Consider the following 10,997-nt stretch of genomic DNA (forward strand, 5'->3'; position numbering starts at 1 on the left):
ATTTTGTTTGTTTTGATTTTCTACAATCTGTGGTTATTTGAAACACAGAGGGTTTTTTTTGGGGGGGGGGGGGATGGAGGCTAGGGATTCGGAGCTGGGCAAATTGTAAAATTAAACCAGAGAGACGTTCATAAACTTCAGATTCTGGTAAGCTGTAAAATATAGACCTGAAAGGGATGGGGGGGGGGGGGCAGTGTGATGTTTTGCAAATCTGTGCATCAATTTTATGATCCTACAGAACTGGTAGTGATGGAGTTTCATGTGACTGACATCTTTCATTCATCTTTCATTACAAACAGATATTGAGGCATTTGTGTGGACAACCCAACAACTTGCAGACTGGAATGAAATGAGTGCTGTCCTTCGATGATGGGCTACTTTACAGTATTGTACTCCATACCACATTCCTGCAGATTTCTCCTATCATCTCAAGCTTGAACAAGAACCGTAAGTTACATTGCTATAGCGGCTGTCAAGGATTTAGAGTAAATTAGACAGACCAGTGTGTAATAGACAGTGCAGGCACACTACTAGAAATAATGATACATATTCCTAATATGATTTGCCACATACTGAAATAAATGTTTTGTCTTACTCTTTCTTTAATTACAACTGTATTTGTAGTTTTATGAATGTGAAGCACTGACATAACATGGAATCCAACATTTTGACATCTAATTATCTGTAGTCATGTTGCATTTTGGTATAAAGGCAATGTTGTCCCTCAGTCTGATTTTGATGTGGTAGCAGTATGCATTTCTTCAGTGTCATGTATCTTTCAGGACTGTTGTAACTGTAGTTTTTTATTGTTAGTTTGATTATTGTTGTGTTTTTATTTTCTTATTTGGGGGGGGGGGCAAGGGAGATGAGGAAGAACAGTTATACACTCTGTACTGATGTGAGATACCATCAACTTTGCAAAGTCAATGGCACATACTGTATGACAAATTCTTGGCAGAGACGATGAAAATGAACTGTCTCAATATACATTTATAGTTTTACTCATGTCAATGTGCTTTTTTCTTTGTTCACTCAGAAGTCAAATGTCTGAGACATTACTTACGTGGAATTGACTGTGTCACTGATTTTCACTTGTGATGTCCTGCTTTCTTTATTCTTTACTTTAGTTCTGCTCCTGATTCTAGTCAACAATATGTTCATCCACCATTTCGTCTGGCGTAGCATCCTCTTCTTACTGCACTCAAAGGTTACATTGTGCACCATGCTAAAGGTGAGCAAGATCAATAAACAGCAATCCATGCAACACTTTTCATGTAGTATTTGGTTTTATTTTGTCATAGACAATTACTAAGAAAATCCAGTGTCAATGGACAATTAGGTGTAATCCTACTACAGTCTTGTTATGCACATTATCACATTGATTTAAACTTTATGATTAAAAAAAAAATGCATTAGCACTTTTGAGTAAAACATTACCAAAGTGTTGATATGAAAGGAACATTATCATATAATTATTTTCTTAGGAAAATCGGTGGAGTTTTAGAAATGTGTAAAATTAATTAAGAAGTATGTTATGACTTTTGTATCAAATGTCATCATTCTCCTCTGCAATGGAAAAGTAACATTGTCTATGAAAAACAATTGTTCCTCTTTGCATAGGGAGAGAAGCAGATAACAACTGTCTACTGGAGAAAGCCAAGAGAAACCCGAAACAGCTACAGATGACTAGGGTGGCTGAGCTGAACATCTGCACTAAAATCCAAGCCATGGGATCATTGTGGAAGGAGATCATAGCAATATTTCACCACAATCACAGAGTTGCTCCACACAGCAGCATCAAACTATTCACAAGAGTGTGTGCTTTATGAATGGATAGGCAGGTTCTAGCAGAACATTATTTCGATTTTCTTTTTGATTTTCTATTTAATGACTTTGGGTTTGTATGTGTGCAGAAATGGGGGGAGGGGGTAGCGGTGTCATAAAGTAGGACATCATTTTTAATAATGATAATAATAATAATCATCATCATCATCATCATCATAATCATAATCATAACAATAAAAATAGTAATAATTATAATAATCAACAGTGCTTTAATATATAGCATATGGAAACATTCTGTATGATGCCTTTTGTGCTCAAGGATAGAAATGATTGAACAAAAACATACAATTGCAATTACAATGATACCTTTTTTCACATTTAGACTGTAATGGTAGAGACATTACAAGCAAATGTATGCCATTGCTTTTTTATTCAGAATAACAAATAAGTCACTACCTTTTGAACGAAGGTTTCTCTCTGGTGTGTTTCCTATTTAAAGTAGTTCTTTCAAATAGTGTGGATTCAAAAGTTAATATCAACATTTTGATCTGTATATGAATTTTGACTGGAAGCTAGTGCAAGCTTCTTAGCACTGGTGAAATTTTTGTTCATATTTTTTTTAATTTGGACACTACTCTTGCAGCAGAGTTTGGAATAGCTTGTAATCTCTGTATCTGTTTGACTGACAATCCACAAAGTAATTAATGACAAGATCAACATGTCACATTAAGACACCATGAACTGAATGTACTGCTGAGCGTTTATCAGTAAAGTCTCAAATTTTCAAAATATTGTATGTGAAAGAATCAAGGAGACATTAAGGGACATTAATCCTACATACTGTATCTCTCACTGTCACCTTATTCACTGACATTACTCTTGATGACCATCAATCCACGGGTCTCTCTATACTGCTTTGTCACATTGATGCCATCCTCAATTTCCACTGTATTATGCTTCCCCTCTCTGACTTTAAACAGTGCTTTTCACAACAAAACCATAGCAATGTCAAATACCATATAGATGTCTCTTCTTGTACTTTGTTTATGAACCAGCTCTCCCATCAAACTATTCATTTTGTCTCCCTTAGCCCAGCCACCGTTAGGCCAAACCCATAAACAATTTTCAGTATTTTCGAATTATGCCTACCCCAGCACCTGTGACACCCACAGCAGACATAAACTAAAGTCAGAACCAAGTCGAGTCAAGTTGTGCAAGTTAGAAAGGTATTAGTAGACTGCAAGAGGGATATAAACAATTGGATGCTTACATTTCCTCTGCTTGCTCTCTCTCTGCAACTAAAAAATGCCTAATAAACTTTGACAGAAAATGTTTTCTTGGATGATAGATGTACTGCAATACATAGCCATATTATTGCAGTCTGTGTCCACATCAGAAATTATGGCCTAGACATCATTATCTATGTCTTTTTATATTGCATATTTTTGTGGATTTTACTTTTGAAACAATAATGAGTAAATGCAGATCTGATAGCCACTTCTTACTGAGCTTAGATAAGGAACTTTGTATATGGTATCCTCTAGCAGTGAGAGAAAAGAAAGGGAAACATGAGGATTTTTATATCTTGCAAAATAACATGGTATGGTAATGAATAAAATTTCAGGCACATACTGTGCATAATATGAGTGCTTACAAACTTTTACAAAATTAGGGAAGATCAAGACTGTTTGCAGAAGATTTATATACACTTTGTGAACTGTCACAGCAATTTAAACATCAATTAGTTCAGTCACTGTCTACGAGATTGTATTGCCTTTAATATGAAGAAGGTTATCCGTACCAAATCAGCTAGTGTCTTTGTAATTATGTACTTGTATTCATATCATCAAATTCTAGATTGATTATAAAGTCAATGCTTGGTAAACAGCATTTGACCAGGTTGAAGTTAGGTGATGGGATATGGAATGAGGTGGAACATTTTGGTCATTATTTTGTAAGATTTTAGGGCATTAAAGGCAAGAGTCTGTCTAGTCTCATACGTCTGAATAACATTTTTTGAATCTACATAAAAAAAAATATTGTAGTACCCTGAATGCCATGAAATATAGATATCATCAAGGTGAATGATACATACAGAGCTTGGTATAAATGTTAGAACATAACAGAAACCTTCGTTACATCTGAAAAATAAATGAAAGGTAATGTACTGTACCTTAACTTCATTCAAGTTGGAATCTGCATTATATGAGTAGTATGATCCACGTATAGTTTATTGAAAAGCCATATTTAAAACTCGTGTACACACGTGGTAATAAATCTATGAATGAGAAAAGATACCCAAGTAAAGCTCATTTAGTTTTTATGTAATTTAAAAAGTTTTGTAAGGTGTCACGTGTAGGAAATAAATAGAGAGGGATTGTGTGTTTGTGTGTATGTGTGTGTTTGCGTGTGTGTGAGGGAGAGAGAGAAAGAAAGAGAAAGAAAGGGTGGAAAAGAGAGTGAAAGAGAGTATTACCAGCACAGAATTATTTTCTTTACAAGAAAGCAATAGAGCAAACTGATTACATTTCATATTCGAAAACAACATGCTTCGTGGTTATAGCACGAGATACAGTAATGCTCCGAGGAAGAGAGTGAATCTTGAAAATTATGATTCGAAATAATGTGCAGAAAGACCGATGCAATGAGCTGAGAGCAATGATCAATGTGTAATATAATGAAGAACAACTCAATAATAATGCCTTTCTGCGAATGGATGAGAGATTTAGAAGGGGGAAAGAAAAAAAAAGTATCAAACAAAATCTTGATACCCAATTCATATCACTAGTATACATAGGAGCATCGCTAATGCGCGCGCTCGATTATGTGCGCGCGCGGCTATGAGAAATGATGAAGATAACCTAACGCGCAGCGCGTGCGCGCCGATGGTGTCACTTCGTGAAAAATGAAATCCGCACCATGCGCGAAGAATCGAAGCGGCACGGCCGACGGTGCCGGTTCGTGAAAATATTGGAAGCGTTGTTTACGTGTTTTTGTGTTTTCACGAACCGGCACGACGGACTTTGCCCGATATTTCAACGAAACTTTTGTTTTTCACGATGAACCAAGAACATGAAACACACAAACAACTCCTAATCTGTCGTGCAGTGTGATATTTAGGTAACTGGACGTGAAATATAGGCGCAATCATGGATTTTGCAAAGGCAAAAACTTCAAACGCGATTATCTCGAAACTTACTTTCGCGGCTCCGGGGCCGGCTGTGCCGGTTCGTGAAAACACCAGCGAAATGGTCTGAAACGTGTGTAAAAAAAAATTGAGCTCGATTTGAGCATACAAATATTTCAACGCGCGCGTAGGCGCACGTTTTAAGAGAAAATATGAATTTTGAGAATATGAGTAGAATGCGCATTACTTGAAATGTATGTGACGTAAATTTCATTGGAAAACTCCATTCCATTGATGAGATATGATTGAGAATGTGTTTTCATATAATGACGTCATAGTGACGTCACGGTCGACTAACCACTATGATTTTATTAGACCCGTCGTCTTTGGGACATGATACATATATGGCATAAGTTTGAAATTGATAGGAAGAACACTTTCTGAGCTAATCGATACACAACTTTTGTCCAAAAATAAAGAAAGAAGAAGAACACCCACCAAAGAATCCGTACAAATACAGAAGGTGATCCGAGAGGATACTCGGATCACCTAATCATCGGGACAGCAAAAACACCCCGAGGTATTGATTCACTTCTCTCAAACATTACCAGGAACTACATGGAAAGGTCCCTACGGAAGGGCCGACTTGTCGCTCCGGTTGAGAATAACATGACGCGGAGGACTGTGTGAACTGGTTAACGTGATACGTTTGGGGGAGAATATGAGACCTATATGCATGGAGAATAGATGATGTCACAGCTGTCTGTGACGTGAGAGAAGGCTTCCGTGGAAGTCATTATATCAATCAGATTATTACATTTTCGTCGAAAAAAAATGCACAGACAGAAAGTAACTTTTGGAGCGTTAACAGTATAACTTTAAAAACACTGATTTTCCCCGATAGATATTGCGTGGTGAAGAAGACGGCAAAGGCTACGAATGCGGTGACCATACATGGCTTACTATCTATCTGTGAGAAGTAAGAGGTTTTAAAGAACATGAAAACACCAAAGCAAGGCGTCAGCGGCAGAGGATTTACTCCTCACAAACTAGAAAAAAAAAAGACAGATCAGGCCGGGTCCCACGTAACGCTGTGCAACCTATTTGGTTACATCAAATTGTCAAGCAAGATTATGGCGACATTCTGGGCACATGGCCCATGAAGCACTATTGACCATGTATGACTTGAAGTGCACTTTATAATCTACTCGTTTCCCCCATCCCACCCCGTCTACCTATTCACTACATGCCTTGTCTGAATTTATAGAGGGGCGTAATTCTGAAATTGGAAGTCAAAGCACTCTTCCAAGTTATTGATACGAGGATCAGGACAGATGCTTGCTCTTGTTCCAAGAGTTAGCAGCAAAAGCACAAAGGTCGCACGCATGTGAATATTAAAGGTGACGCGTGTTTTGGACGAATCACGGAGTGTTTGTTTTGACAGTTACTATTTGTAGAGCACACTCGATGAACACGTCACGTCGCAATACATTTCGCACTTTACTCCTTGTTTCATATTTCATTCATTTCTATGGAATACGACAAACAAAAATACGCACAGCACACATTGTCATCTCGCTTAGCAGTAAGAATAATAATAGGATCTATCCCTTTCTTTAATGGCAAGTTTCTGTTGATGATAGATGAGGAAATCGCCTTTAACCTCTCTCATGGCTTGGAACTATTCGTAAAGCAAACTTTTGTGCATAAAGTAAAAGAGCAATGTGACAACATGTACTTCCTCTCCTTAATAGTGTGTCTAAGGTAAAGCAAAAACAGTGGATATCCGCTATACTATATCTAACAATTAACGAAAGGAAAATGTAGATCACGTATAATCGCACATCTTTACAGCTAAAAAAAAAAAAAATCAGAGTGCTAACGATTTTGTGAAATGGTGGAAAGTTTCCTTTAGTCTTTTAGTGTCCAAATCCGTAAAGAGACGAAGGGAAAGCCACGACACAGATTACACATTGTAGAGGGATACAGACAAGGATCCGCATTTCACGTATAAAAAAACAAAAACAAAAATAAAAAACACCAGTTTTCCAAAAATGAACCCCATCAATCGTCAACATTGTCACGTGGCGCTCTTGAAAGTAAGACTTTCCCGAGGAATGTCGTTACGAACATGATATTGCTCGCTATCAGTTTCAGTGACATGAAACTCTCAATTAGATCATCTCAAAGACCGAGATTCACACCACGACTTCAGATGTAGAGATGCATTATCATCATCTACGCTAAATATTTTCATTTGCTGGGTCTCCTTTCCAGAATGCTATGATACGATAATAATTTTTTGTTTGAAAGTGGAATCTGAAAGAAAAAAAAAAGCTTGCTTTGAATAATTTAGTCTGAATAAACACAGGGATGTAGCAACTATCACGTTTAACATCGAGGTCACGTTACCAATATCCCATGACAGGTTTCTACTAGAAAATTGGCATCTATATCGTGGTCAGATCCTTGTACATGACTTCATACAGTATATCTGAGCTTCTATAGAAGTCAACCGTAGCTTCTTTTCCTTGTAATTAGAATTACACTTCGAAAGTTTGTAGCAGACTTTCACATTTGATTTTTGTTTTCTTTTAACAGGACTCACGACTTTCTTACTTTAAAGAGATGGTACAGTATTGGTGGAGGTTAGAATTGGACTTTTTTGCGAGATACCAAGAAACACTTATGATATAGTTCAGAGCATACCATTTTAAGAGGAATTCAAAGTTTATTTGATGAAAATCGGGTTTGGAATGACTGAAACATCCACAAACAAATTAAAACAAAACGATCTTAATAAAGTGGGTGCCACACTTTATCAGAATCGGTTTCTTTTTTTTTTCTTTTTTTTATAGATATCTCAGCCTTTTCAGAACAAATTTTCATCAAATAAACGTTGAATTCCTCATAACATAACATGCTCTTTCATATATTTCATGAGGTTTCTCATTATCTCACCAAAAAATGTTAGAAATCTGAAATTAGTTCTCAACCAAAACTATACGATCCCTTTAGTCATGTCTGGCTCGTTTTACCCGAAATCTTTTCAAATCTTTAGCTCTATTTACAGTTCCCATTCTTTATGAAAAAATCAACTCAAAGGGCAATTCTTGTTCTTGGGCTAGTGTCCTGCAGCTTGTGGGGTCGGTACCCTAATAAAGTCGCGACTAAACTCGAGGGGATTTTACAGCAACAAATCGTTGTCTGTATGTACTGTGCGCAAAATTCATGTTATCTAGACTCATATCAGTCACACGTCTTACTTCGTTTTATAGAAAAGAATGAAAACACATTAATGAAGTCATCAACGGATCGAAGGGCATATCAGTAAGGTGGGGCACATGTTTGTCATTCTATATGAAAAAAATCGTATCAGGACAACTCCCCCGGAGGACTAGTCCCCCGGGGACTACTCCCACCTGACAGCTCCCCCGGAGGACCACTCCCCCGGAGGACCACTCCCCCGGAGGACCACTCCCCCGGAGGACGTCTCCCCCGGAGGACTACTCCCCCGGAGGACGTCTCCCCCGGGGGACAACTCCCCCGGAGGACAACTTCCCCGCAGGACAACTCCCACCTGACAACTGCCCCGGGGACGTCTCCTGGGGGACAATCCCATAACTGAACAGAGATGTTTCTTATTCGTGTCCTAGAAATTAAAATTGAATTCATCTGTGTAAAAACAGTATTCTTTTTATACAGAATTTAAATTAAAGTTAACGTTACCTATAGGCACGTCCGTCTTTATAACAAAGTTTTTGAAATCTCAGCACAAAGTTCTTACTTTTGTACACGCTACATGTAATGTCGAAAAAAGTAGAAACGCAGGTCCATTTTATCACTGAAAGTTGGTCAAGAGATAAACACATTGACGGAAGCACGCTTTTGAGGGGAGAGTTCATTCCTTAGCATGTACCTGTTATTCTTCATTATTTTATAATATTTTAAGAAGTCCATTCTTTGATGATTTTCCTTTTCTTTTTGCAATTCATGATTATGATAAGGAATATGTTAAATGAAAGAAAGATATTATTCAGAGGGGTGAATGCTCAAATTTTTGAGTTTCTTCACTTTGTCTCCCTCTACAAAGGAATACGTTGTTAGAAATACCCTTTTAATGGGGTTATGATTTTCATCTTAGATTCTTATGATAGTTACTATCCTATATGTCACTGTCAGTAATACTTTATTGTGCAATTTTCGTTTGTTATGTTGACTGTGAATTTATCTGAACATCATTCCAATTCTTAATGTCGGAGAAATAATTGACAGAAAAAAATATAAATATTCTGTGCCTGAAAAGACTTGAACGTGTAAAAAGGTAATATCTTCCAACAGCCCTGGGAAAGCACACCCGCACGACCAACACAAATCTCTCAACCGCAAAGATGGGATGATTCGAGTTTCAATTAATTGAAAATTGAGTTTTGTTTCACACAGTTTTATTTGATAACGTTTGTACATGGAAAACAAAAACAAATAAAAATGTCTAGCGTAAGAGTAATTGAAGTTAATATGCAAACAACACTTTTGCACGTAATGGTATACCGGAGATTGTGGTATCAGATAATGGTACACAGTTTACAAGTGACCAGTTCAAAGAGTTTGCTTGTCAGTACCAATTCAAGCATGTCACGTCTTCATCACTTTCTACATAGCAATGGGAAAGTTGAAAAGACAGTACAAATCGCAATGTCTAATGAAAAAGGCAATGAGAGATGGAACAGATCCAGGTTTGGCATTTCTTGACTATCGGAACACACCGATCAATGGGCTAGATGCTAGTCCTGCACAATTGTTGATGCAGAGGAGGACAAGGACCACCCTGCCAACAGCTAATCAGCTGCTGAAACCAAAAGTAATAAAGAATGTGCAAACAAAGCTGACCAAGAAACAAAAGTGCAGTAAAATTACTTTGATCGAAGCGAAAAGCGTTGTTGTTTCAAAGACAAAGTTTCCAAGAAGTTGCATAGTGGAATGTGAAGGAAAAATGCTCCTGTCAAAACAGAATTGACATCAGAAGAGGTACAGTGGAAAACAATCCTTAATGCAACAAAGCTAGATGACTCAACATAATATCGTATCACAAGATCAGGTCAAAAATATGGACCAGTGTAAAAACTTATCTGTTTTATAGGATAGATACCGGAATTTGACGGGAAATGAAATGACAATGATCACGGGATTGTGATAATGTTAAGATGTTGAACTATTCATCTGGAGAGTAGAGTTGGTTACATTTTGAGTGCAATAAAAGTGTTTCATCTAACTTATCAAAAGTAACAGCTTTGTCGATTATTATAAGAGAAACAATGATTAACGTTTCTTCAAAGACAAAAATAACACATTTCTAAAAGTGAACAAAAGTACAGTTTACAAAACAATCACAAGTATTCCTCCAAGTATGAAGAGCGAGATTGAATTTAAGTCGTTATAAGAGTGCGTTGTAATGTGTCATACAAAGCCGTGATATCTCAATATTGAAGTGAAGTTTTACTCACTTTACAAGTATCAGTAATGTTTGTGTATATAAGATGTGTTGCTATGATTACAAATGTAGTAAAGTTGAATGTAAGATATAAGATATGGCAAGTCAAACACGCCCATGCAAGACGTATTTCCATTATTACTCAAATAGGACAAGTATATTGTGAGAACAACGTATCAAATAATTGCCATGATAATCCTAAAAAGACAATGGCTTATTAATTAAGTTTCAGTGGTAGTTGATAAATGAAAAAATCTGTGTGAAAAAGAGAAACTTTACTTTTCTAAAAAAGGGAAATGCCAAATGTTTGAAATTAGTACAGTTTGAACGCAGAGACTAGTGCCTAGCTATGCAGCACCAACCAATCCCCACAGAGATGATGCTGTTGCTATGCTCTATAGTTACCCCTCTCGAGAAACCCCGGAGGTAGATGTACTACCTCAGCAAACTTCCTTGCTTGCACCCAAGACCTAGAAGAATAAAAACATATCAACCTATCACCTGCGTGTTAACAAAATGTGCACATATACTTTTTGACCAGTGTCCGTTTCTTCCCTTTGGCATCCGATGCAATCAATATCGCTAAAGCATTTG

At 37.1% G+C, this 10,997-nt stretch overlaps 1 long non-coding RNA gene across 1 annotated transcript; it reads left to right on the forward strand.

Moving 5' to 3' along the window:
* Positions 1–302: 302 nt before the first annotated feature.
* LOC140226502 (uncharacterized) lies at positions 303–1,759 on the forward strand. Its single transcript, XR_011900968.1, has 3 exons — positions 303–447; positions 1,128–1,231; positions 1,621–1,759. It is a non-coding gene; the product is annotated as an uncharacterized lncRNA (long non-coding RNA).
* Positions 1,760–10,997: the final 9,238 nt, after the last annotated feature.

This window comes from Diadema setosum, chromosome 3 (genome assembly GCF_964275005.1).
Source record: "Diadema setosum chromosome 3, eeDiaSeto1, whole genome shotgun sequence".
Lineage (NCBI taxonomy): Eukaryota > Metazoa > Echinodermata > Echinoidea > Diadematoida > Diadematidae > Diadema > Diadema setosum.